At 42.9% G+C, this 27,108-nt stretch overlaps 1 protein-coding gene and 1 long non-coding RNA gene across 13 annotated transcripts in view; both read right to left on the minus strand.

Moving 5' to 3' along the window:
• The window catches only part of LPP (LIM domain containing preferred translocation partner in lipoma), a 676,388-nt gene that overhangs the window by 175,754 nt on the left and 473,526 nt on the right, over positions 1–27,108 (minus strand). The gene's annotated exons all lie outside the window — the stretch shown is intronic.
• Positions 1,009–26,513, minus strand: LOC145715753 (uncharacterized). Its single transcript, XR_014138179.1, has 3 exons — positions 16,198–26,513; positions 9,099–13,600; positions 1,009–9,065 (listed from the first exon to the last, which is right to left on the minus strand). It is a non-coding gene; the product is annotated as an uncharacterized LOC145715753 (long non-coding RNA).

Here is a 27,108-nt window from a genome sequence, read left to right on the forward strand (position 1 = left end):
CTTTATTTATACCACAACAACTGAGGGTCCAGAAGGAAACTGAGTTTCCCAAGGTCACCTAGAAAATGAGTGGTGGAATCACAAGGAAAGCTCAAATCGGAGAAGCAGGTCTAAGTCAAAACCAGTTAGTTCACTTTCTACCATGAAAGACTCGTGGAGACAGTGATGCATTCTTGATGCCCTATAAAGTATGCTCATTCTTGGCAAAAATGTTGGGAGCCCTAATCTACATTTATGCAGCATTCTGAGCTCCCAAGATGGAAGTTGCTATAAAGTGAAAATCATTGCTGTTATTCTCAGCGAGCCTACACAGGCTGCCAACAGCTGGCACAGACAGATGTGGTCCACAGAGATTCTGTCAGGCTGGGCTGGTACCATCCCTGCACAAGGCTCCTTTCCCTCCGCTTATTAGCAAAGGGTGTTCCTCCTCAGTTTATGCTGACCCTGTGAGCTTCTTGTTGCTACAGGTGAGCTCAGAGTCCTAACCAGGCTGGCTTTAATCCCTCCTCTCTCCTTTGTATCAGCTACTGTTTCCTAATGACATGCCTTTCAGAGGTACTTGTCACATGGCGAGAATCTTCTTCATCTGGGGTCTCACACAACGTGTGAAGATTATACAGTAACATTTGTGGAATCATCACTCTGTATATACGTTCTCTCCTTTAACCTCTGGAGTAATCCAATGACATAAATTCTTTTGCTTCCTCCCTTTACTGATGAGGAAACACACAGAGAAGCTAAATAATGTGCTAAAAGTCACCGAGCTAGTATGAGAAAGAGCTAGGATTTGTACCCAACCAGACGGATTCCAGAAACCGTCTCCCAACTTCCAGTAACTAGATATTAAGACCCAGAAGGATGGGGTCCAAAGTGTCACTCCAGTCATAATGAAATGGTTTGATATAATTAAGTGCCATAAACATGCAAAAGGTTATTACTATAACACCACCATGAATATCATCAAAAACTCTGTACCTATCTCTGTCATTCTAACTCTGCAGTGTAATAGGTAGGAAGCAAGTTATTATGGATTCTATTCTTTTTTTTTTTTTAATTTTTTTAATGTTTATTTATTTTTGAGAGAGACAGAGTGTAAGCGGGGAAGGGGCAGAGAGAGAGGGAGACACAGAATCCGAAGCAGGCTCCAGGCTCCGAGTTGTCGGCACAGAGCCCGATGTGGGGCTCGAATCCACAAACTGTGAGATCGTGACCTGAGCTGAAGTCGGATGCCTAACCGACTGAGCCACCCAGGCGCCCCTCTATTCTTTCTGTAATAAAAAAAAATATAATGCAGTGACTGATCTAGGTCATTCAGCAGTGCCTCAGCCCTCAGGAAAATGCTTAACGTTATGGACTCAGACTTCAATGCTTCTTGGATATAAATATGGGAGCCTTGTGGCAAACAAGTAACTAGATGTTACAGTACATGCATCATGTTAAGGATAGAACTGTTTCACTTACTAGATGGGACTTAGAAAGCTTCTAGTAACACAAAAAAGGTAGCCTAACTGAGGAGATGTTTGTGCATAATACATTTATTCAAAGTACATTTGCTATGTGCCTAGTAAGTATTAGTGCTAAGGAAATAACTGAAACTTGGGTCCTTCCCTCTAGGAAATATAATAGGAAATATTAAACATCTGGAAATATCCAAAAATAAAATATCCAAAGTAAAATGGTTTAATCCCTGCTGTCAGAACACAGGAGGTGGCTGAAGCTGGGGGGATGATGGGACACTCATCAGAGAAGGTGGCCTTTTAATCAGGTCTTAGACAAAGATGGAATTCATGCATCCAGAGACGTAACAAGATGTAACATCCAGAGCCGTGAAGACCCTAGGAAGTACACAGGAGAGTCAAGTTGAAAAGTTACCATCTTTCATTCCAGGTAAAAACACATGTAACTGACCTCCTGCTCTTATGTATCTCTGTGTTCCTTTTGGGTGATATCATTGTCTGTGCTATGCATGAAGATGTCAGGAATATTTTAGTGAAAGTGAGGGAGCTGTCTGCTGATATAGTCATCCCATATACGAGGCCACATGGGGAAACATGTCTGCAGATCAGCCCAGGACCCTGGCACAGCAGGTCAACTGAAACACACGCTTTTTGTGCTGCTGATGTTTAAAAAGGGGTTGCTTTGGGGCACCTGGCTGGCTCAGTCTGCAAAGCATGTGACTTGATCTTTGGGTTGTGAGTTCAAACCCCATGCTGGGCATAGAGCTTACTTTAAAAAGGGTCGCTTTACCGAGAGGCTGAAGAAAGTGAGCCACAAAGTGGTTGTGATGATTTCTGATGCTAACAGCTCGATGCCTGGAGGAGGGCCAGGGCGGAGAAGCCCTGGGATTTTGCTGCACAAGCTGTGCTGCTGTACAAGGGAGAGGGTCATGATGGAAGCTGGCTTTGTTTGTTCGTTTGTTTTTGCAGGTTCCGTGGTGTCATGTGCTGTTTTTACATAAAAGCATGGCTGTGAGTTTCCAAGTGTCCGTTCTATCTGCTCCTAAGGTATCCCCGTTCCAGGGGATCTGAGGCACTTATCACATGAAGCAGCATTATCATAAAAACCAGACTGAAACAGCTCAATGTGTCTTCCTGCCTCTGTTACTTAATCCTTCATCTCAGTAACTAGGAGTCAAGATTTTCTTTTTCTGACTAAGAACACATGTAGAAGATAAGGACAGGAAAGCCTGGCTGTTCTGAGTTCTAGGTCCCTCTTTGCTCAAGGTCGCTGGGTGCTAGCTCATCATTTCCCCTCTCTGAACCTGGTTTCGTCCAACTGGCTTCTTCCAGAGCCAGCGTCTGCTCCCCATGGAAGAAATGGATAGAAGTATTCTAAGGGGTAATAGAAAGGGTCTTGGATGAAGATAATAACAGTGACAAGAGATATCTAAAATTAGCAACTCAAAAATGCGCAGGCACTGTACTAAATGGATATTCTATACATTACGTGTCGTATAACGAAACCTCCTTCTACAAATGAGGAAACAAAGGCCCAGGAAAGTTAAGCAGGTTGCCTACAGACTTGTAGGGAGTACGGGAAGGGGGCGAGATTCAAATCCAGGTCTGTGTGGCTCTAGTTTTTGTGTTCTTAGTCACCAAACTACCGCCAGAAGAAGGTGAATGAAGTGCAAGGAGAGAAGAATGCCTTGACTACTCTCTTATTCTACCTGTTTCTGACTATAGGGATTTCGGTGAGTATTTATAGAACCCATCTATATTTCACACCGCTATTTATCATCCTTTGAAACGTGTTATTGCTCATGCTCGAAGGGAACATAGAAATTAGGCCAACCTCTCGCTTCCAACTTACAGATTAAAGGGACTTGAACAATTCTGGGGGGGGGGGGACATTAGAAAAATCAAAAGTACAGGTGGGAAAGAAGTCAATACTCCTCTTTAAGCAAGTAGAACGGTCCCTTTGAAGCTACATATACTTCACTTTAAACGGTACTTCATACTAGCATCACTATGGCAAATGTAGAAGCTTGTGGATTTAGGTTTACCAAGCTCTAACTTCCAAAGTGAAAGACTAGCCCACAGCAAACAGCAAGGAGGCCAGATCGAGACTGAGATGCCATGCTCTAATAACACACATTGTATTGAGAAGCCAGAGAATAGGATTTAAGCCCTAAATCTGCCACATACTTGTCACACGACCTAGCTTATGTCACATCATCTCTCTAGACCTCATTCGCCTATTCTGGACCAAGCAGGTTCCACTTAAACTCCACAAGGTGGGTTTGAAGATGACTACCCTTGGAAGGATTACATGAATATTTAAGACTTTGGCGAATGTAAATGTTGACAACACCTCGAGTAGCAGACATGGCCTATGATGGAATAGGTTTATCTTCTGATCAGTCAGTGGAAGAGACACAGTCATCTCACAGGTCAGAGAGGCAAATCCATTTTAGCAATCCCATTCTGAATTTCCTAAGCTCACTCCCTGAGCCAAAAAGTGAGCTCAGATCTCCTGATATGCTGTCATGTGCTAACCAGACAAAACGTACTAATAATATCTTTCTAAAGTTTCTTTGATGTAAAAGCAAATCCCTTACAGCACAAGAAGCTATATGATTTAGGCAAGTCACTTTGCTTCGGTGCATCTCAATGTCCCTAGTGATGGAATGAATACAGTAAAGGGTATTAATTCCTACAATGGGACCTCAGAGAGACTTTATTAGGAACGAGTGAGATCATGAATGGTGAAAATGCTCTGGAAATAATAAAATGTCAAACAAAGGCCAGGGACAGCCAACACTTCCTCTTTAAGCCGCTGTGAGAAGGACTTTGTCACCTGCAAATACAATTGATTTACAGGAGCACAAGCAAATCAACTTCCCCTGCCAAGAAGATTTGTTGCCCTTGGTGAAATAATAGCATTTTGGCCAGAGAGGAAATTTCGTCATATTCTTTTGACTTTGTTTCTGACTTTTGAAAGGTGCATGCCTTGGATTCAGGAACTGAGCATCCGGGACCCAACACTGGCCCTGACCGTAGTTCACAGCCTGGAGTAAGCAACTTGATCACTGACTGAGCTGAGACGACACCTGCTAGCTACAGCCCCCAGGCTGAAATCCTTCCAACCAGCCAGGAAGCAGAAGGGGACTAAATGGCTACCATGTGCCCGACACTGTGATATGGAAACAGATTTCCAGAGTTCCTGCTGCATCAAGTGCATTCCATCCTTCCCTCATTTAATCGTTCCCTGTCCTCAGTGGGGCAGGCACAATGAGTCCCGTTTTACAGATCAGTTAACTGAGGTGAATAGAATAGAAAGTCTAGAGCTGGAATTATAATCCAGGTTCCGAAGCTTAACACTTTTTTTTTTTCAGTTGAATCAAAGTGCCTGCCCTCCAGGAGCTCACAATCTAGTGGGAAAGTCTGAAAGGCAACTCAATAGACTGTGAGCTCCTTGAGGGCAAGGACCGTTTTTAATTCTTGTGTCTTCAGAGCCCAACATGGCATCTACCATGCGCAAGGTGCTCAAAGGGTGTTTGCTGAACGGGTAAGCCATAATCAGATGTTTTCCCTCTTAAAATGCAAGTCAAATTGTATTATTCCATAGTGCTCAAAACCTCTGCTAACTGCTCTTGGCCCATCCCCTGAGAATTGCTTTTAAAATTTCTTTGAAGTCCTGCCTCCACAGCCTTAATGTCCATGATTCACTCCCTTGCACATCCCCCGTGCACCACTTCCGTACCCTGCAACTCTCTTAGCTTTTGGGAGATACTCGACAAAATGTTCGTTGAGTGAACATACAAATATGAGGGGGGATAGATCTGCGTTATATGTAGGTCATGAGTATAATAATGCCAAGGTTAGATTTATCCATTAGCAAGCTTCACAGAAGATAAGACAAATGATTTGGGCCATCTAACGTGAAAATCTCAAAGGCTAGATGACATTGCATAGGAAAAATTCAATCCTTTTATTTTTTTACTCTTAATTAGACAAAATACATCAGAACAAAACATTTTTCTTTAAATCAGAGTATGTGCTATGCCAAATTCCATCTTTTCCTAAAGGATATGGGTGCAGGCCAAAAGTCCATCATATAGATTATTGTTTTTCTTCTTCTGAGTACTTAAGGAAAATTAAGTAAATCATTTGGCTTGCGGTGGCTCTCAGCAAGGTCATGGTCCTTCTGCCGCGGTGCTTGGGGCAGTTAAGGTAAGAACTATGTCTTCAAAATAAAGAAACTTTTGCCATCTTTGAAAATAAGACACCTGGTTAGCCAGGGTGTCATGGGAATAGTTAGGGCGTTGGTCGAGAAATCAGAGCCAGTAGGAAAGCTGGAGAGACTCCAAAGTCATCTCTTCCATCCTTGAACTGAGTATCGAATAGACCGTGGTGTATCACGTGAGGGAACAAGATCTCTGCCGGTGTCGTGCTGTGAGATGTCAGGCATCACTCAGTTTTGCCATCTGTAAAATGAGACGGCTGGAACTGAACTAGATAATCTCCCATAACTTGGAAACTGGAAATGAGAAAGCATGGAGAAAAGAGATAAGTTGTGCCCAAGCACAGAAACTAAAGACTCATAAGAAAGCACCACATGTCTTTCTTATTTTGATAGGAAGCAAAGCTAAGAAAATCTCCATCCTTTCAGAGAGCCTAACATTGAGGCTCTCACATCAGTACATGTATTTCACCTCAGCCCACATATGCCAGCTGCCTTTGTTGTTCCTCAGGCTACAGTCTTGAGGCCCCTGCCTATTATCTAGTTGAAGATTAGAGGCAGCTTTCACATCCTTGATGCTGAGGCCCCCCTCCTTTCTTTTTGTTTTGTATTGCCTGCAAATGCCACACTGAGAAGAGACTGAGCAGAGGCAAAGCTTCCGCTAGGCAGACACTTGCTGGCTCTGTTTGCCATCGATCCTTCTCATGGTTGCTGTAGAGCATATCCATTTCCTCCCTGGGCCCGCCCATCCTCTCAGTCATGGGTTCTTAAGCCTGGTCGCCCATCAGAATCACTTGGGGAGCTTCAAAAAGAATGCTCATCCTCCCAGCCGCCGCCCAAGAACCGTAAAATCAGTATCTCTGGAGCTGAAGCTCAGGAATCGGTGTGATTAGGAGGCTCCGCGGATAGCTCTGGCGAGGAAAGGGAGCAAGAACAAGTGTGAGTTTACACGCGGATGTTATACACTCAGTTAACTTCTCTGGGGAATCGTCCATCCGCCCTGCATCCACGGTACCCGTCGGACATCTCCCCAAAGATATCCAGTAAGAATCACAAGAGAGGGGGTCAGGGACAACATGGAGCCACTCAGCTTAGGATAAAGGAGCTTAGAACTTTCTCCACCTTCCCTTTGTTATCACTGCCTTTGGGATAGGCCTGTGGCTACGTGAAATAAAATCATACGGAGGAAGAGCCATATACTTTGTTTGGCAGGAAGAACCATGTAGTTTGTCTGGCATGATTCATCCTCAAAGCTTCATGTTGTTACCAGTAGTGATAATGGCTACATTTATTGCGTGGGCGCTTGTGTGCAGGTGAGTATTTTACAGAGATTATTGAAGGTAATAATCCCCAAAGCACTGTGAGGCAGGTACAGTTAATACCCCCATTTTAGGTAATGGGGAAACAAGCTCAGGGGAGTGAACGGTGATCGGCCCAGTCTGGCCCAGTCTGACAGTCTGGGACTGTCTGGCAATCTATTACTACTCCAGAGCCAGGAATCCCGTATACTAGGCTATGGTGATACCCTGTACATCACCGTCTTCACAAAGGTGGAGGGAGAATGAAGCTCTCAGTAGGTGAACACTTGACTCCAAGAGGGAAAGAAAAAGAAAAAAAAAAGGCATCTTTGGATCTATTCACGTTCCGAAAAATACCCCTGACATCGGCCTAAATAAAGGCCAAACTGGGTGGGGGAAAGGGGAGTGATGGTGGTGGAGGCCGGAAACTGTAAAAAACCTTTAGAAGAAAATCAGTTGGTAAATTGAGACAGTTCGTAAGCATCGGTGACAGGACTGGCGGCTGCACTCAGCACAGGCTCTGGAATCAAATGTCTTTCCACAAAATTCAGGGAGCATCTGAAAAAGAGAGCTGTGCAGCCTCTGGGCAGTGGGCTTGTCTTGGCGGTTGATCAAACAAGTTGCACGTGGAAGGCAGAGGAGCTGCAGCTCTGTGGGTGGCTGGCACTGATTCCGGGGGTGGGGGGTGGGTAGAGAGGCTTCCCTCAGCACCTGCCCGGCCAAAGGGCGCTCCGACAGCGGGCTCTGTATTCCTGCTCATCCTCTTCTCAGAGGAGCCTCGTCCCTGACTGGCCAGAAGTACGCCAGAAGTTATTCTTTTTATAAGAGTAGAGGAGATTCACCGAGGGAGCGAGAAAAATGTATATAACTCGGAATTCCTTGCATCTGAAGGGTCACAAGCTTGTCCTAAGGCGGGCAGATTGAATTTGGGAAGCATCCTCCACCAAGAGAGAAATGAAGACTTCTTAGGGAAATGGTACATCTTGCTTAATTGGGTTAGTGCATTGAGGGCATTCTCTCAGCACAGCAGGTTTTCTCAGCTGGCTTCTTGACCTTGAGGGGAGTGCGGCTGTGGATATGAAGCATGTTCTTGCCATGCTGGTCTCACACCTATACTTGCCTGGTGGCCCCACTTAGACAAAATAGATGAGGTGGAAGGGCCCTCTTGGACTTTCAAAGCTCCTCATATTCTGAGCTTTGCTTTCGATCTTACAAAAGACACACACATTTCGATCTTGTGAAGACACACACATTCCCAGACATCCCCTGGAGGGCCTGTGCTACGTCCTCAAATCCTAGTTCAGATGCCTCATTTCTTGATCCACTGAGCCCAAAGTAACTTCTTTCTCCTCTCGCCCCTCGGAGCACAGCATCGTGGTTAAGAGCATACACACCGGAGTTCACATTCCAAAAGGCTGTTCTGAGGATGATATGGGTTAATGAGGTACAGGGAACAGTGCTTGACATATAATGAGTGCAATATAAGTACTTGATAAATAAATAAGTACCTCTTCCGAGGCACCAATTACTGTCTAGCCAGTAGGGTGGTTATATGCTTTTAGCACATCACAGGGACTCTTAAGTGTCTGTTTCATTAATGGTGCCCGTACTTTGTATAGCATGGGCTCAGGACCTGCCCTAGAGAAGGCAAACAGTCAATGTTCATTGAGTTGAATCGCGTTAAGCTACTGAGTATCAATTCTGCATTCCTGTGATTCTGCAAACTGAATGCCAAAGAAAGTGGTTTTGGCTAAGTGAGCACCTTTGTTATCCTATAGCATGTGCCGAAGAACACACAGAGAGAATTCGTAAAAAGGGCCATTTTGTTTTCCTTTCAGTGTTGTATAATTTTTGTCTCATATTAACATGCCTCGGGGAATAAAATATGTATTTACATAAAAATTTCTGGTAACGGCATCTTGAAAAGTAATTAAATGAAACAACAGATTCTATCTGCGGAGGGCTCCGTTTCCAGCCCTAGGTGCATGGCTATGTCCTAAAGGGAGACCTGCACGGCTGCTCTCCACAACGGTCTTCACCCTGAGCCATGGTGCAGGACCTGGCTCACCTCTGACGTCTGGTCTGCTGGTATCACCTGGCTCACCTCTGACGTCTGACGTCTGGTATCTTAGGAACATGCAAGAACCTCATGGGCATTAGGGTCACGGACATATCCCCGTGGGCGAGGTGAGCACAGGCGTTTCACAGTGTGAGAAAGCAGTCTTCTCCCTCCTTCGCGGCCCGCTTTCTCTCCCCAGAAAAGCTCAAGACAGAATTTAGCAACTGAGAACCTGGCAAAGATTTCAGAAACTCATCTAGGTTAATGGTTCTCCGCTTGCTGCCCCTGGCACCTGGTGTGTCCATGATTCCTGTAGAATGGAGCTTAAAAAGCCTCCAAGTATGCAAGCAGGTCTCAGGGATTAGACTGCTTGTTGCTAGATTATCAACTCGGCACAGTGACACTGGTCTTGTCACCCTACACAGTTCTGGTTGGTCAACGTGCATGTGCCATGGAGTGTAAGCACTGGCACAGGGATGCTTATTTACTTTGTAAATACAGTTTTCCGTGCAGGATCCTCAGTACGAGGGGTCCACATTCCAAAAATAAAATGAGGTCCTCTTTTTGATGGGAAGATCGAGCCTGAGATGATAATAACACAGCAACTCAGGTTCCCGGACATCCAGTGCAGGGTTACTTTAACTATGTCGTAGCTGATCCCTCTAGTTGGAAGTTCCTCGCAGGGCCGTTGTTGTGTCTAGTTTATATTTTATGTGTAATATCTTTGCATCTATCGAATAAGATGTCTCGTCCCGCCCACTGTTCACTTACGCTTCCTTTCTTATTATAATAGTCTGTGAACATAAGGACAACACAAACTGCCCTCCCCTCCGCCAACAGGAGAGTGATTTCCTAACTGACCATTTATTTTCAAAAACTCGTTTTTAGCAATTTTAGAGGAAGTCCCCCTTATTTTGGGCCTGGTCTCTTTCTGTCACATTAGGAAATAATCAGGGTGTACAGTCAAAAACCCAGGCGGGCAAAGCAGATGGACAGAAAGCAGTAGCTCTTACAAACTGTTTCCCTAGGAAACCAGGCAAAAAGCAGGATTTTGCGCAAATATAGAACTGGCAGTCAAAATGTGGAAATAGAAACTTCGAGTCGTGGACTGGTGGGAAATCCCAACAGCCCATCTCTGCAAACCACATCCAGGAGGTGAGAGCAAAGTAGAGGCACGTCTCAATGGGCGAATCCGGTAAGCTAAGAGGACATGCACTTCCTCGGTGACAATTCTGGGAAGAGAGCACACGTGGTTCTTCCACAGAGTCTCCTGAGTCATTTATGAGAAAGGAAAAGGGAAAGAAATGAGTCCTACTAGAGCAGAGAAGCCCAAGTCTCTGCATGACAGCTGGAGTCATGGTCAAACAGGGAAGCCGCCTCGAAAATCTGTACGGGCGTCCCTTTTGCCTCACTGTGATCTGAGTGAATATGAGAATAAACTTTGTGGAGTTCCTGGGCTACTCACCGCCATTGTCCCAGAGTCTGTGACAAAGTGTGACTTCAGATCCCCTTCGTACCCTTTTCACTGACTCATCCCTCCCCCCACAGGCTTCAGATAAAAATGAATGCCAGTTTTCTCTTGAACTTTCATGCGGGATCCTCTATCACTGTATTCCTTATTCCCCCTTGTAGTCATCCTGTTTTAAGATAGAAAAATACAGAGAGGAGCCTAAGGATAGACAGTGACTGTAGCTACCCTCCAACATTCGCGCCAAGCACCCTATTCGTCTCCAGTTCCTTCCCTGTGCCAGGGCCTTACGGAGCCCCTTTTCCGGCTGCTGTGTCCACACAAGATGGGCAGTGATAGGGGGAGACCACGTGTGCTGCCTGGCTCCGGTCTCGGTCAAGAAGGAGATTTCATCTGAAGTTCACGGCGATTGTTGACAGCCTTGGACATTCAGTACCACTTAGTAATTTGTATGGGTGTTTACTCTGCTTGCCCCTGTGAGCTACAATTAGGGTGAGTAGAAACGTTTATAACAAACAACAAGCCAGCCTAGTCCTACTCCTGAAATGCCTGCTGTTCCGCTTCTCTCAAGCCCTCTGCACTTGCCAAAGTAACCATAACAAATCCTGCTGCGTGTCGCTTGGCCTTGGCCTGACCAAGCAACAGCCTTGACAGGAACCGGGGATGGTCAGGGCAGGAAGAGCCTACGAAAGGAATTAACAGGAGGCTGGAAAAGTACAAGCCGAGGGCTGCACGGCACGCATGTGTGTGCACTGACACATAGGCTAATAAAGGGAAGACGATGGGAAAGAAAGGCTTCTCCTCCTCAAAATCACACAATCTGTGTTACCGTTGGATTGAGAAGTCAGTAATTTCTTGTGTACGCATCATGAATTTAAACTTGGAGACAAATTTTCCCTGTGTGACATTTCTCGCTTTGCTATTAATATAGCAAATTCCCAGAAGACAGAAGGAAAGGAATAGAGAAACAGAAAAGCTGAGTTCAAGGCTTGGTTTGGCCAAGAACGAGCCATGCGACCTTGAGCAGGTGGTGAAGACTCAGGTTTGCTACCTGCCAAAGAGTAGGATAGAATATGGATATTGTGTCACTTCAGGAGGTGATGGTAAAGACCAAATGAGGGCATATCCTCATTCATTCATCTAACAAACATTTATTGAGCTTTCCCTCATCAGGCACTGTTTAAGAAGCTGGTATAGAGATATGGACACAGCAACGTCCTTGCCTTCACAGAGCTTACATTTGTGTGCCTAAGCAACACCTGTGTGTGTGTGTGTGTGTGTGTGTGTGTGTGTGTGTGTGTAGACGGGAATAGAGAAAGAGAAGCGATACACGCATGCACTACAAAGATACACGTGCACACACACGCTGTGCACCCACGCATACAATAGCAGAATGATGATAAAGAGATACATGTAAAAAAAACTGTTAAGTAGTAAAATGGCATACAAGTAAAAGGTTATTATTATTTTGGGGCCCTAGATATAAGCTCTCTGCAGCTGTAATATTTCATTCCTTCCCTGTTTTTATCCCTCCCTCCCTTTCCACCTTCCTTTTCCCCTAAACATTGGTTAAGAGCATGCTTAGAGTCCTGAATTAGGGTGCAGACCCATAAGAGAAGCACATCAGACGCAGACCCTGCCCGCAGGAAATTACGGGTGGCACACAGATGAGGCACTATATAAATGGCTATTGTCCTAGGTACATGGAGATCGTTGTCCATCTGGGAGAGAGAAAGCTCAGGGAATGCCTCCTGGAGGTGAGACTAGTGCAGTGCCGGGGGTGGAGAGAGCTGTCCCAGGCAGGAAGAGAGGAGCGAGAGTCCTAACACGGACTTGTGGCACTGGCTGTCTCCAAGCGTATAAAGGGAAGATGTGCCTGGGAAGATAGAGCAGGTGGTCCACTTGCTCCCCCACAGTGGGACGTTCTCAGCTCCATTTACTCCATAACAGAAAGTCCCCCCTCCTACCAGAAAACTCGGTTCTCCTGTCTCCAAGTTTTGGTATTAAGCAGAGATCTTTGTTCCATAACGTGATTTTTCCCTAATTTCAAAATTTTCTGGTATCTATTATACAGGCCCCTTCTTGATAGCAATGGCACAGTGAAGCTGTCAAAGACAATTTCTCAGTAAAATGATCATGAAGGCATCTTCCTGTGTTGGATCCGCAGCTCTGCTTTCTTCCTAAAGACAGATTTTCAGGAAAGCCGAGGCCTTTCCTACAAATGTAAGCAAAGGATTCTTTTCTTTCTTTTTTGCTGTTCGAGTCTGAATGCATCACTGTCATTTTCTGCTGCTGATCCGGGGGAAGGTCGGGTAGTAAAAAAAAAAAAAAAAAAATTTTTTTTCTTCCATTACTGTGGGCATCTGTAATATGAAGTTAGAGAAGTAAGTTATGCTTTTTGGCTTTATTTCAAATACCCTTCTTATTATGAAGGGTGTGAACTGGAAATAAAGATGTCTTCTTTCATTTGAAAGATTGTGAGCATTCTTGCTTGATAGTCCAAATAAATGGATGAAAGCTGCCAACAGTATGTGGCTTCAAATCAGCTTGTTCTTAAAGCCGCAGAGAACTGAGACAATCTGAAATGATCCAATTTAGCAACTCCTCTAATTGTTACGATTTAAGAACAAAATCCAAGGAGAGGGTCAGAGAGCATATAGGCACAGCCCACGTTTCCGATTTCCCTGAGAGTTGGAGAAGGAAACGATGATGAAGGAGAAGGAGAAGGAGGAAGAGTCTTGGGCTCTGTGTGGGTAAAACACTGATTTTAAAAAGTGCCAGAATGAAACAATTCTTTCCTCTGATGGATGCTCCTTTGGGAGCAATAAGCATTCAGTGCTTATTGACTCATATTCACCAGCGATTCTAATGACCGTTTTGCTGTTCCTTCCCCACACGGGAGATTAGAACCAATAAACATCAGAAGGTGGTGGGGAAGCCTATGAGAGGTAGCCCAGTGACAGCAGAGATGGCAGCTGACAGCCTGAGGGGACAGGAGAGGAAAATTACTGAATTTCAGCAGAGCACAATAATAGATGGTCATGAGGATGACCTTGAGTCATCTAGAGGATTCAAATGCTTAGTACGGTTTCTCTGGAAGGAGAGAAATATGAAATGCATTTTAATAAGGTTTTCAACAAAGCCACTACAATTGTTTATTATTACTATTATTATTATTATTATTATTATTATTATTATTATTTTAATTACTGATTTTGTCTGATGGAGGAGAACGCTTAAGCTTTGAGGAAAAGTCAGGTATAAGGTACAGTGACCACACAGAGCATCCATGTACCATATTCATGAGTACATGCAAATTCACCAATTCCCCGTGGAGGCAAAATATTTTTCACACTAATTAAGCATACCATACACATGCAGAGAATATTCAGAGTCTTGACAAACTAAAGGAAGATAATGACAAAGACTGAAATGCTCATCTGCTTGGCTAGCGTGGACAGGGTGACAGCAAAAGGAACACCATGACTTCAAACACGGGTGAAAGGACATAATCTTAAAGAAAGTGGCTCTTCTTTATTTTCTTGATGGTAAACAACCAACCAACCAACCAAACAAAAAATGAGTAAACTCTCCCACGGATTTTACGATTTGCAACCACCCTTGTGTCATTATCTGCATTTTTGCCATCCACGCAGTGAGGTGGGCCTTTCAGAGACCTCCATGCTCTTGAGCCTGAGGTGTCTATGCAGTTGGGAGTTGGCCCACAGCCACAGGTTTCTGGGTGACTGGAGTCCAGGTCCACTGAGGTCTAACCTCACATGCTTCTTTCTCTGCCCGGCTCTACCTCCCCTTTGCTGGGGGCTTCTCTACCTCAGATGTCCAAAAATCCGTGTCGTTACTCCTATGCTGGATGGCTGTCCAATAAGGCCCCCTTCCATGTTTTCTTATTCAGTCCTCCCAACCAATCTGTGAAGCAGGGATTATTAACCCCCATTCTCCACATGAAGAAACACGTGAAGTTCTGCAACACGTCAAGTTACTGAACTACGTCATCAGCAGATTTATACCCTAATTTCACTCACTTGAGTCTGGCCCTCTTTTCGTTTATTTTTTCTTTATTCCCATAAAACTCAGAAATCAACCTATTTAAACAGCTTTTTCCTTATAAAGAAAAGTTCTAGGTTTTATTCATCTGTATATCCCTCATCACATCTAACGTCATACATGGGACAGAGTGGTTGTCTGGAAAATTTCTGCTGAATACATGTATGTGTATAATGGAAAGAACATAAAATTTGGAATCAGAAAAGTTGGGATTTTTATCACTTCCCTGTGATATTTGAGCTATGTGTCCTTGGGCAAGTCGTCATAACCTTCAGGAGTTCTCTGCTCACTGGTAAGGCAGCACTATATGACATATTCCAAGCCCAGAAAATAATCAATGCTTTCCTGGTTAAGTTACAGTCCAATTGATCTCCCCATTCTTTAGGGTGACCCACTCGGAAATGTTTTAGGAATAGTTTAACAAAGTGCTTAACCTACAAAAATAAACCTGAGCTATATATAGTTACATCAAATGTAATACTCCTCAAGAAGAGAGGAGATTGGTTTGTTATAACAGATTTTGAGCACCCTCATCTGCCCATTCATTCACTGGTTCATTTAGAACTGAGGGAAACCTACTATAAGGCAGCACCATGGTGGAAACTGAGGTTCCAAACAAGAGGGACTTGCTTTGATGATGTTTCAAAGAAAGCTAGAATGATGTGAGTTAAGAACTTCACAGATTGCTTTCTCTTCCACTTGGCTGGGCAATTCAAAAATGCCAGAGAGCTTAGTTGAGGGTTTGGCAATTTCCCACCTAACTCAGGAGTGGCATGACCACCCTGGGGCCATGTTTGGGCTGCACCAGGCCTACCACTTATTTCAGAGTATTAGGACCCTCTGTCCTTCCCCAACTGTCAAGCTTCTGTCTTCTAGCAAACTACCTTGGGGGTCACTCAGGCCCAGGGGATGGTGAAAGAGGCAGTATTCATATAGACACATCCATCATTTGACCAGCTTGGGTGCCTGCTCCACATCTGTAACATTCTTCAGGCTGCAGAGGAATCTTGTAAAAGAGCTGCTTCATTTTAAGGCTCCTCTTAGTAATTTTTAATTTCACCAGTATTTAAATGACAAAGAAGCTCAAAGAATGATCTCCTCACCCCATTTCCTAGCAGGAGAAGTTCTGATAAGCCATCTATGGCAGAGTCACAGGAAGATTTGAAAATAGCTTTCAGAGAAACTACTCTTCATATAATTCAACTGGACTCAATCAGTATTTATCAATATTGTTCAACCTTATCCATGTCCCTTATAAACTAGAGTCAAGGGGCATCTCTCTTGAAGAAATACCAGAAAAGGAAGGGCACGTTTATGACTCACCCAAAGTCATGGATAAATCAGCTCTTAAAGTACCCTTAACAATTTTAAGGATAGGGTAACGAGCCACTTTCACTTAGTAACTACTCTGTAGAGAATGAAAGATGAAGAAAAGGGTGGTTCCAAATTAACAATTCTATTAGCTATCTGTTGCTGCATGACAATAAAAACTTAGTGGAGGAAATCAATATACATTTATCATCTCAGTTTCTGAGGGCTATGGGTGCAGTCATGGCTTAGCAGGGTCCTCTGCGTCAGAGCCTCACGGGCGGTAAGCAAGATGTCAGCCAGGGTTGTGGTCTCACCTTTAGGTTCCACTGGGGCAGGGTTTGTTTTCAAGTTTACAAAGATGCTGGCAGCCTTTAGCTCCTATAGGCTGCTGGACTGAAGGCTTTAGTTTCTTACTAGCTACAGGCTACCCTGAGTTCCTTGCCACATGGCCCTCTCCATGTGGTAGGTCACAACATGAGAGCTTAGTTCTTGAAAGCCACCAAAGGGAAAGGTATCCTTGTAGGATGGGTGTTACAATCCTACAATTTATCTAACATTATCTGATACATGTAATAATTATCTGCATGCCATCAACTTTGCTTTAGTCTGTTGGTCAGAAGTAAATCGTAGGTCTTGCCCACATTCAAGGGGAGTGCCACATACAAGGGCACGGGTATCAGGAGGTGGGGATGATTGAGAGCCACCTTCGAGTCTGTTTCCCTTCATGGAATCTTCTGCCTTCTGTGGAAGCCTCTGTGAGGTCACACTGGTCTTAAAGGTAAGAGGGGGGCTTTCAACTGCTGAGTGAGAAGGAATTTCAGGTGTTCATGTACACTGTCATAACTGTTTGAAACAGAATGCATATTTTCTTCCTTTGTCAAGTTCAAAGGCATAAGGTAGAAAATGGAGAAAATACTCCTGTTGTTGTTTTAAATCCTCTACAGTATAAACCCTGGATAAAGTTAGAAAATGTGGTGGGGGTTTGGGGGTTGAGATACATTACTCCTGTCTTGAAGTTCAGCCTTGTAATCAACTTCAGTGCTAATAGCCTATCTTCTATCTACCTTAAATCACCTAAGAAGCGGGGATACACAGGGTAGGCAAATGAAAACACTTAAATGAGAGTTGGTACAACCTGCCCTTGGGATAAAGTGTAGCTATTCCAATAATTTAGTGTATCCTCTCAAAAAACGGAAGATGGCATTTTATCTAGAGTATTCCAGGACTAGATAAATATTCAAGGATTGCATTCCACCGGAATATGGTGGTGACTGCTACCTATTTTTTCTCTAACACATTCCCTTTTCTAATTCCTCTTTTTACCTAGTATTATCTTTTTATCTAGTCTCCGTCAAGATAAATTCTGAATTAGAGAGTAACCTCTTCCATCTGGTACTCTTTCTCTTTAATAAAAAAAGGGGGGGGGTTCAAAAAAAGGGGGTGGTTAATCATCGAAACTTAAAACTGGCTTCCAATGAAGGAGGAGGACCATGAGCGCAGAGACATTAAAATACAAGAAGGAAAACTCAAAATTAAGTATTCTGAATGCATGATTCCAGAGTGTTTTCTATAACAAGGTCAGCCTTTAGCATTTTTGAAGAGAAAGAGCATACCTCCTTTGATGCATATTAAAGTAGTTAATATACGTCCATGTAATGCAATGAGTGATAATCAAAGCACACTAAAAACTTTTAAAATCATTAAATCCTGGAGTTGAAGTAAAACTTTATGATCACACATCCTAATTCTTACAATTCCAGGAGGACACTAGGAGCCCGAGAGTTATGTGATTTGCTTAAGGCTATATAATAACTAGATGGTGGAAGAAGAACCAGAATTATGGTAGACTGACTTCTAAGCTTACACATCTTAACACTACTTTGATGCATTGTCCCTCATACACAAACATACATACATGATCCAGGAAATACAGACTTGAAGCTATTTCTCCAATTTGCTTGAGTTATTCACAGTCTCTCTTTTTTCTGTCTCCATTCTTCCCTTCTTTCACCTTATTTTTTTCGTTGGCTTTTTGAGCAGGGAAGGAAGCCACATGAGAGAAGTGGAGACCAGGAAATCTGTTCAGAGCTAACCATAACCCACCCCACTCTCTGTGTGGTGCCTTCTGAGAGTACCCTAGCCAACACTGACTTGACACACCCCCTTGTCTCTATAAATGAATCTGACCAGCACCATAAATCCAAACATTGAAGTTATTTCACTATTTCAATTCTTCCATCATTTTATCTGTCACCTGGAAAGACTATTCCTCTGCTTTTATGTTCAACAAATAACTAAATTTAATGCTTAGGCATGTAGAAACTGCTTAGAAATACTTCTGGACTGCTCCAATGGCTTTACAGTCATAATTACTCTAAGCAGTGCAGGATCAGAATGGCACCAAAAGGTCATTTTGTCAATGACTTTATACAACACAACACTACTATTTCATTCATTCACCTCTAATGGCTAAGGAAGCATGTGTGCTCTGGGATTATACATTTTGAAACAATAAATATGTCCTAAGCTCTGAAGGTTTTCCATGAGGTGGAAAGAGCATTGGCTTTGAAGTCAGAGAAATCAGAGTTCAAAGCTCAGCTTTGCCACCTATCCTCAGGCAAGGTGTTTAATATCCCTGGGCTTCAGATTCCAAGTGGAACAGTAATCCACATTTAGCAGGATTATCATAAAGATTACGTGAGAAATTGTATAAGAAGGAGCCTAGCCCAACATCTGTGGCCAAGTAGGTACTCACCACATATTAGCTTTGCTTTCTCAACTTCACTAAGAGTACGGGATTAAGTTCATTCAGGAATTGGGCACAACTGTGTCAACAAAACCCACTGAGGTTTACAAATAAAAAGTTTCCCAATCTAAATTGTATTGTCCTATGCTAAAGTGTTACGCATTCCTGAGCATTCAAGGCAGGATGGAGAAGAAGGAGGGAAGCCAAGCCATTTCTTCTGGAAATGAAAAGTGAGAAGAGGGAAGGAAAAGAAATCAAGCATAAAATAGTAAAAATTTACCCCAAGTTTTCCCAGAAAAGAAGTTGGGAAACAATGAGTGGAACAGTGGTAGGAAGAAAGATTATTAGGAGCTTCAAAGGGAATGCTTCTGTGCCAAAATTAGGAGTTAAAAACTTCCCAGCTACGTTTTTGTAAACTGTTGTGTCCTTAGTGTCCCCAAATGTACCATACGAATGTTCACTATGTATGAGTGGTTCAGAATGAGCCAATTCAATAAAAAGGGCTTTCAGAAGAATGCAGTAAACCAGGAGCTCAATGATATATTCCAGAGGGCTACAGTATTTGTCAGGAAATGCCCATGGCTCTAATGGGTAGGGGATGCTCTTCCCTATGCTATCTATGCAGGGATGAGATGCAAAGGACCCAAGGGGTATATTTCATGAGTTATCTCCTGAGGAGACCGAATCTTACACAATCTGCTTTGAAGGCAAGACAAAGAAAAAAAATAATTACAACAAACAAACAAACAAACAAACCAAAACAAAACAAAGCAAAAAAAAAAAAAAAAAAAAGGCTCTAATTTTCCTCAGGAGACTGGGTATTGGCCTTGGCCATATTCCAATCTGCCTCTTTTCATTCACTTGACCAATAAACACTCCAGTCCCACACCTCCAGTTACAGCAGGGCATACAAAGTTTTCTGTTCCTGTCCTAGGTATGGAGAAGCAGCAACTTGGTCCATTTGCTTTATGCCTTCAGGGGCAGGAAGATGCACAGAATCAGAGCCACAGCCTCAGATAGCATCATGGCGATCAATGGGTTAAAGTGGCCCTTAGCTATAAGTAAATTCTGCTAAATGATTTCCCCCCATGATGTTTGAAAAGCCTCAGGGAGACATAAAACATGAGTCTAATCATTATGAATATGGTTGATGCTAATTTATTTATTATTTTTTTAAAAAATGTTCATTTCCTTTGAGAGAGAGAGTGTGAGTGTGCCTGCACATGGGCGGGGAAGGGGGAGAGAGAGAGGGAGAGAGAGAATCCCAAGCAGACTCTGTGCTGTCAACGCAGAGCCCCACGTGGGGCTCAAACCCACAAACCGTGAGATCGTGACCTGCGTGGAAACCAAGAGTCGAACACTTAACCAAGTGAGCCACCCAGGTGCCCCTGGTTGATGCAAATTTAAAATGAGAAAGTATCATAGAGAAAGTGCTATCTCCATTTATTACAGAGGGCGCGTATTATCAAACCATTTTCTACATCTTTGATAATGGACACAAATATTGACACGATGGAACATATCTTCATCTTCTTTTGACACTATTCCATAGTTGTCTTTGAGTTGCTTCTTTGTTTGTTTTTACTTGTAGGGCCCTCAATCATTCAAGAGGTGATATAAACTGACCAAGCCTACAGAGGCCCTCAGGGCATTCTCATAAATTTAGCAAGCTCAAAACGGACTTCTAGCTAGAAACAAGCTTTCTCTCACTGAACCTCCACAGGTTGTTTTATTTGTACCTCCCTAGGCATACTCATCACTTGTAGGAATGTTACTTGTATATTATTTCATTTTCTCTATTAGAACAGACAGACCATGTTGCATCCAATATTAGTACCCTGGATGGGACTTAAGACAGCTTGGGGATTCTCCATAAGTGAGGGCTGAACGGAAACAAAACAAAACAAAACAAAACAAAACAAAACAAAACAAAACAAAAAAACGAACTTAGCTTTACCCTTGGCTATAGAACTTAGAAGTTAGAGGGAAGAAGTTTTAGCAAATGAAGTGTACAATAATTCACATAGTATATGGGCTCTGTTCCTCTGGTTCCTCTCTGCCCACAGCCCAGACATTTAGAACAGAGAACACGCTATTCATTTAGCAGCAGCTCAGGGAGCAAGCCTGAAAGATACTGTCAAAGCAGAGAAGATAATGAATAATCTTTTCTGTGGAAGGAACGGGTGATCCAAGAGCAGTGAAGGTGCAAAATCTTCAAGGGCATGGGGGGATACAGACAACTATTCTGCACCTGCTTGCAGCTCAGGGGTGAGGGGTCAGTTGCCAACAGCAAATAGAAACAAAATGGTGTCTGTAAAATCACGCTTCGCCCCACGCAGGCACACACACTAAATGCGAGGAGGAGACAAAAGGCTAATAGCATTTTTACTGGGATCTTGCAATGATCTCTAAACAATAGCAACAAATATAGCAACAAAACAACAATGAATCAAAACAGCGGCATGGAATAAAACAAAACAAGAGCCTAGAAGACACCGTACCAAACTCAACAGGTGAGCCCTGGGATGTGGATGCCCTTTTACTTTTCCTTTTGTGTATTTCTGCAATAGATGATTCAAAAATATAACATAATTTAGGCAAAATAAATTGTTTAACTTAACAATTAAGGACAAAAAGCTGACTATAACTAGCATTTGGAAAACAGACTCTCTTTTATTAGAACCCTGAAAGATTCTAATAAACCTGAGTTCTGCCTTCCAGGAATGCAAATAGCTTCCTCATTTCTGCTCCTCCCAATTCTTACTTACATTCTTGCACAGTCAGTTCAGATTCATTCAGTCCCTTGATACCTAAAATGCGAGCAGGGAAGCATTCAAAATGCAAAGATGAAGATTAATGGAGGATTTTCAAGCACTTCTATTTAAACACTGTTTTGCACAGAATGTGTTCTCACTCTTCTGTGACAGTGTTGCTAGAGCCACTGAAGAATACTTTTTTTTTTTTTTCATAATTAGATATCCCACAAATGCAGTAAATGATGCAAAAAGAGCACAATGTTCAGACCTGTCACTTACGGTTAAATGATTAGCCGATGTTACATTCAAATGCTACCTCCGGTATTACAGACATTCTGGGACTGAAGGGCTCTGTACCTCTGTTGGATGCGGGGGCCTATCACAGTAATTTGTCTAAAGCAGACTCTGCTTTTAGGAGAGAATGGGCCAGCACCGCGACACCAGTTACATTCAAATGTAAATAAAGAACAGCAGAGACTTAGTGGAAGTTTCTCCAAAAAAAATAACATATGTAACTGCCCTTTGATCGCTTTTCAAGAAGTCATTGCCTTTATTTAAATCCATATCTCCACTCACACAAACACACGCACACACGTATGTGCACTCACGTGCTTAATAAAAGTGTGTTAATTAGGCTATCTTCACTTCAGAAGGAAAATCATATTTGGTATGGACCGACTATCAGGCAACTCTTGAAAAATAGATGATGCATGAGTATTGAAATTAATTCAACCCTTCATGAGATATTTATTGCATCTCTACATGCGAAAGACATGCTAGATATCTGTATCTATCTATCTATATCTATATCTATATCTATATCTATATCTATATCTATATCTATCTATCGTGTGGGGAATCAAGATACAAGTGAGACTAGTCCATGTGGAAATACACAGCACAGGGACAGGACTATTGCATTAGCTTTAACATAGGATAGCTGGGTGCCATAGCTATATTTTACTCCAGGGTTTCTCTGAAACTCAGTATTGACAAGAGTAGATGTAAAATGGTTCATCATCTGAAACGTCTTTGGAAAAGCTCAGAATAAGATGACGTGGAAAATGGTGACATCTTTGATACCTCTCTGCCTCTCCCACTCCACACCCCACCCACTGGCAAATCCTGTCAACTTTTTAAGTATATCCACTATCTGAGCACCTCAGCTTACCACCTTGGTCTAAGGCACCATCAGGTCTCCCCTAAACGGCTTCAATAGCCTCTTAACTGCTGTCCTATTTCTGGCCTTTACCCCTATAGTCTATGCTCCACAGACCTGCCGGTCAACCCTCTAAACAGTCAGTCAGATGATGTCACGCCTCCGCTCAGAACCATTCTCTGCCTTCTCAATTCATTCAGAATAAATTCCACGTTCTCAGCCCACCTTCTAAACCCCGACAGCATCTGCTTCTTGGCTAAGTCTCTAATCTCATCTCCTGCCACTCCCGTCCACCTGGCCTTTCTTGTCCCTGCATATTTCAAACACGCTTATGCCCCACATCCTGGTGTTTCTGTTCCCTCTGCCTGGCATGCTCTTCCCCAGATCCTTTACACAACCAATACTTTATTCAAATCTCACTTCAGATGACATCTGCTTCCAACAACACTTCTATGGTTTACCCCATTGCATGCACAATCCATCTTCATATTCTTCATGTTCCTTCCCACTATTTATTAGCATCGGACCCACTGCTTACTACTATTATTATTATTTAAAAATTTTTTTTTAACATTTATTTATTTTTGAGAGACAGAGAGACAGAGCACAAGTGGGGGAGGGGCAGAGAGAGAAGGAGACACAGAATCCGAAGCAGGCTCCAGGCTCCGAGCTGACCGCACAGAGCCCGATGCGGGGCTCGAACTCACAAACTGTGAGATCATGACCCAAGCCAAAGTTGGTCACCCAACAGACTGAGCCACCCAGGCACCCCATACTATTATTAATTTTTAAGTATGTATGTATGTATGTATGTATGTATGTACGTATGTACTTTGAGAGAGAGAGTGAGAGAGAATCCCAAGCAGGCTCTGCACTGTCAGCACACAGCCCAGTGCGGGGCTCAAACTCAGGAACCGTGAGATCATGACCTCAGCTGAAATCTAGAGTTGGACGCTTAACCAAATGAGCCATGCAGGCACCCCCTACTATTATTATTAACTGTTCTATATCCTCTGTGATTTCAGCTCCATGAGAGCAGGATTTATTTTGTTCACTGCCAGGGTGAGCATCTCGGCAACGAGGATAATGCCTACCACGTGGCAGGAGCTCAGTGGGTTCTGGAGCAGGTGTCTGAGGGACGGAAGAAGGCACACGAAAGGTGGGGGGTGCAGCAACACCTGTCATTCAGCCAACGAACTAAATCAAACTCCGGACTTTGAGGACATTCATTCATTCAAGCCATACCGAATGACAACTGTGTGTGAGGCCCTGTGGTACTGTGCTTAAAAAGTCCGAAATGGAAATGCAGGCTTGCCTATGAATAGACCAAAGATTACAAAAGCTCTAAGAGGCTGGGAGATCAAGGGCATCATCTCTCAAAGAGGTTGGGATCAGATAGCCACTGAGATCCATAATGCTAGTTATCACCCAGAAGGAGAAGGCTAGGAACTTACTAACAATGACATCAACCCCAAATCCTTACTCCTCTACATGGAACCCTTATGATACATGGAACCTCAGTGGCCCTCTTGACCAATTTTCATTTCAGGTGGCATGAAATTCATATTTTTGGATCACATCAATTTACTTCTATTGCTAGATCGAGCCGTTCTAATGAAGAAGCTGCAAGATTTAACACTGATCAGTGCTCCCTGACCTCTATCACCCCATTGTTACTGAAGTTTGAAGAGTGGATCTGGGCCACATTGTTAAGAATTCAGGAATTTATGGCGGGAGCAATGGGACAACTATTAATATTAACCACAAAAATGTCTCCTTTTATCAAGTGAAGATATTGCTTCATATTGCTGTTGCGAGGGGAAGGGGGGAGCCATTGATCAATTGGATTTGTGCTTTTTGTAGAGAAAATGGCTGGTGGCTTTTTTTTTCAATTTTAATAACGTAAATATTGAAATGTGATAAACTGAAGAAAATGCTGACAGGTCTGCCAACACAGCTAGATGTCAACTCTCATAGTTTTTAACTTGACTGCAAAGGGAGTCAAGTGAAATTTTTAGGGATATAAGGGATATTATGTGAAAATAATCTATTCCTCATATATTTATTAAGTGGCAGAGGCAATGCTATGTCCTAGAGGGGCGGTCACTGTGAATACAAACTATTTCTCTTTTTAAGCTTTCAATATGCAATGTCAGTATAATAACCATAATCCAAGGCAGACTTCCACAAATGCCATAAAAGAGGCAGAACTGTTTTAAACTGGGAGGTACTTGATCTGCGACTTAAAAACTGGATGGATTTTAAAAGGCGGAGAGAGCAATCCAAGAGGAGTTAAACTGCATGAACAAATAGGTGGAAAAGGCCACTTAGGTGGAATATGTCAGGGTTGGGGGAGGGTTGCTGAAATTCATCAATTAGGCTAGAAACATGTAACTAACAAGTGGCAACAGTGGGAGCAAGGGCCAGAAAGGTAATGAAAGACAATTATGGAAGAGCTTAGGATGGCAACGGGGCAGCATTAATAACGGTACTGGGCAAAATAAAAAGCCTGTGGCAATGAAATGTGACAGTTCAGAATCTCTTGATTTCCTCTTGCTTCCTGTACCCAACCCTATCCACTTTGGAGGCTAGATCCAAAAACAAGAATAATTTTCAAATATGTTTGTGGTCAAAACCTTAGCACCAACCACATGGGTTAAATCCAATAGCAAAATTATAAAGGGGGAGAGGAAGTAATGTGTGTGCCAACATGGAGGTGAGTTTAGTTCAACAGGAGATCCCTGTCTTAAAAATGGCCTCATCTGGAATTGGTTCAAACCCCAATGGCTGGCCTGAAGTAGCCTTGGGTAACCGTGGACACAAATACAAAACTAAAAGAGTGGAAAGCCTCTGCCTTGAATGATGACAAACCTAGGCTCTCATTCTGGGTTTTGTATTAAATAATATTAAACATCTACGTGACCTTTGGCAAATCTCTTCCTTGTGCAGACTCTTGCTTCTCTCATCTGTAAACAAGAAGCTTGGACTGGAGGATTTAGGGTATGTCTTTTAACTTCAACAATCTGACTTCTCATGCTGCATGCTGTGAGCAGATAAGATTCTTCTATCACCTCAGGGCCGACATGGAATTTGAAATGGCCTCTTCTGTATCACAATCTCACTGCTACTGTCCATTATCAAAAGGCTCCCTACTTCCCTTCTCAGTTTCCCTAAAATTACACCTCCACACACTCTTTCTCTACTAGCCTCTATACCACTTTTAAATTCTGCTGGGCTCTTGTTCGTATTTGGTAGAGCTCCTAGCCCAAGGTCTTACAAAGAACGATCATCGATAAGTATTTGTAGAGCGAAGGAATGAATGAAATGCCAGAGTTTTTGAGGAATGTAGCAAGTCGTATTCATCAAAAAGAATTCCCAGAAAAATCTTGGAGGAAGTATTAACAATAAACATCAAGGAAGATCACATGGCTGCTCCTATCATTTTTTACTTTCGGATATTTCTTGGGAATTGGAACAAAAAGTGGAAGTAAGTGTCTCCTGGAAAAACAGCAAATCACTAGGCAATCTTGCACTTCTGGGTCAGACCGTGATCCTTGCTAAAGGCTTCATCCACAGACTCATGCCTCAGAGAGAGAAGTATGAGCCCCAAGGATCTAACTTCCAGTCTTGTTTCTCATGCTTATATACCCATTTAAGGAAGCTGATTTCATCTTGACTGTTCCAATGCCGCTGGTAATTCTGGAATTAAGAGCCGTTCAGCACTTAAAATTGCTTTTTGGGAAGTGACCACACACTGCACTTCCTCAGTCATCTAGCACATCTTTCGTACCTGAGTAGTTACGCCATTCGCAGAACAACCACGCCAGGGAGAGCGGCTCAGAACTTAGACATGGTGTTTGCTACAAACACCTCCCAACACCCACTCTGCGCATCACATGGCGGGTGTGAACCAAATGACTTCCCATTGTACATTGTTCATGTCACAGGCATAAAATTATAAGAGTTTCCATTTCCATCTTCAGAGTCAAAAAAAAAAAAAAAAGAGGAAATAGCAAAAAAAAAAAAAAAACTAATTTAACACATCATCTTTAAGAATAAATGAGGTTACAAATCTACATTTGGAAGAACAGAATCTAGTCCATATGTACCAGATACCATTTTTTTTTTCAAACTCAAAACTCCGGATTCCAAAATGTATACTCTCTCTCTATACTGAGGTAACAGCTTGTCAGAGGAATGTGGCAAAGCAGCATCAGCGCTAGCACAGCAGATGGGTAGTATTTTTATACTGGCTTTTAAGTGATAATGTGAGTTTACATAGGGTCATCCTAAATATTGTTTTAAGTACATGGAATGACTCGAGTCACTGTCTAACCTTGAGTAGGCTGTTTTGCTTTCCATTCTTGTCTAAATTTGCCACCATCAAGGCTTTATCGAGAGAAGTCTATCTTTTCTTTGAAATAGGAGCTGCACGAATTTCTCAGAAACTCTCTTTTCACATCCTTGTGTGTGTTTTAAATTGACATTAAGAACGCGGAGAAGAAAACAGCTGTGAAAACTTCCCAACTTAAGACAGTGGACTAACTCGGTCTCTGTCAACAGG

Source organism: Panthera onca, chromosome C2, assembly GCF_046562875.1.
Source record: "Panthera onca isolate mPanOnc1 chromosome C2, mPanOnc1 haplotype 2, whole genome shotgun sequence".
In the NCBI taxonomy this organism is placed as follows: domain Eukaryota; kingdom Metazoa; phylum Chordata; class Mammalia; order Carnivora; family Felidae; genus Panthera; species Panthera onca.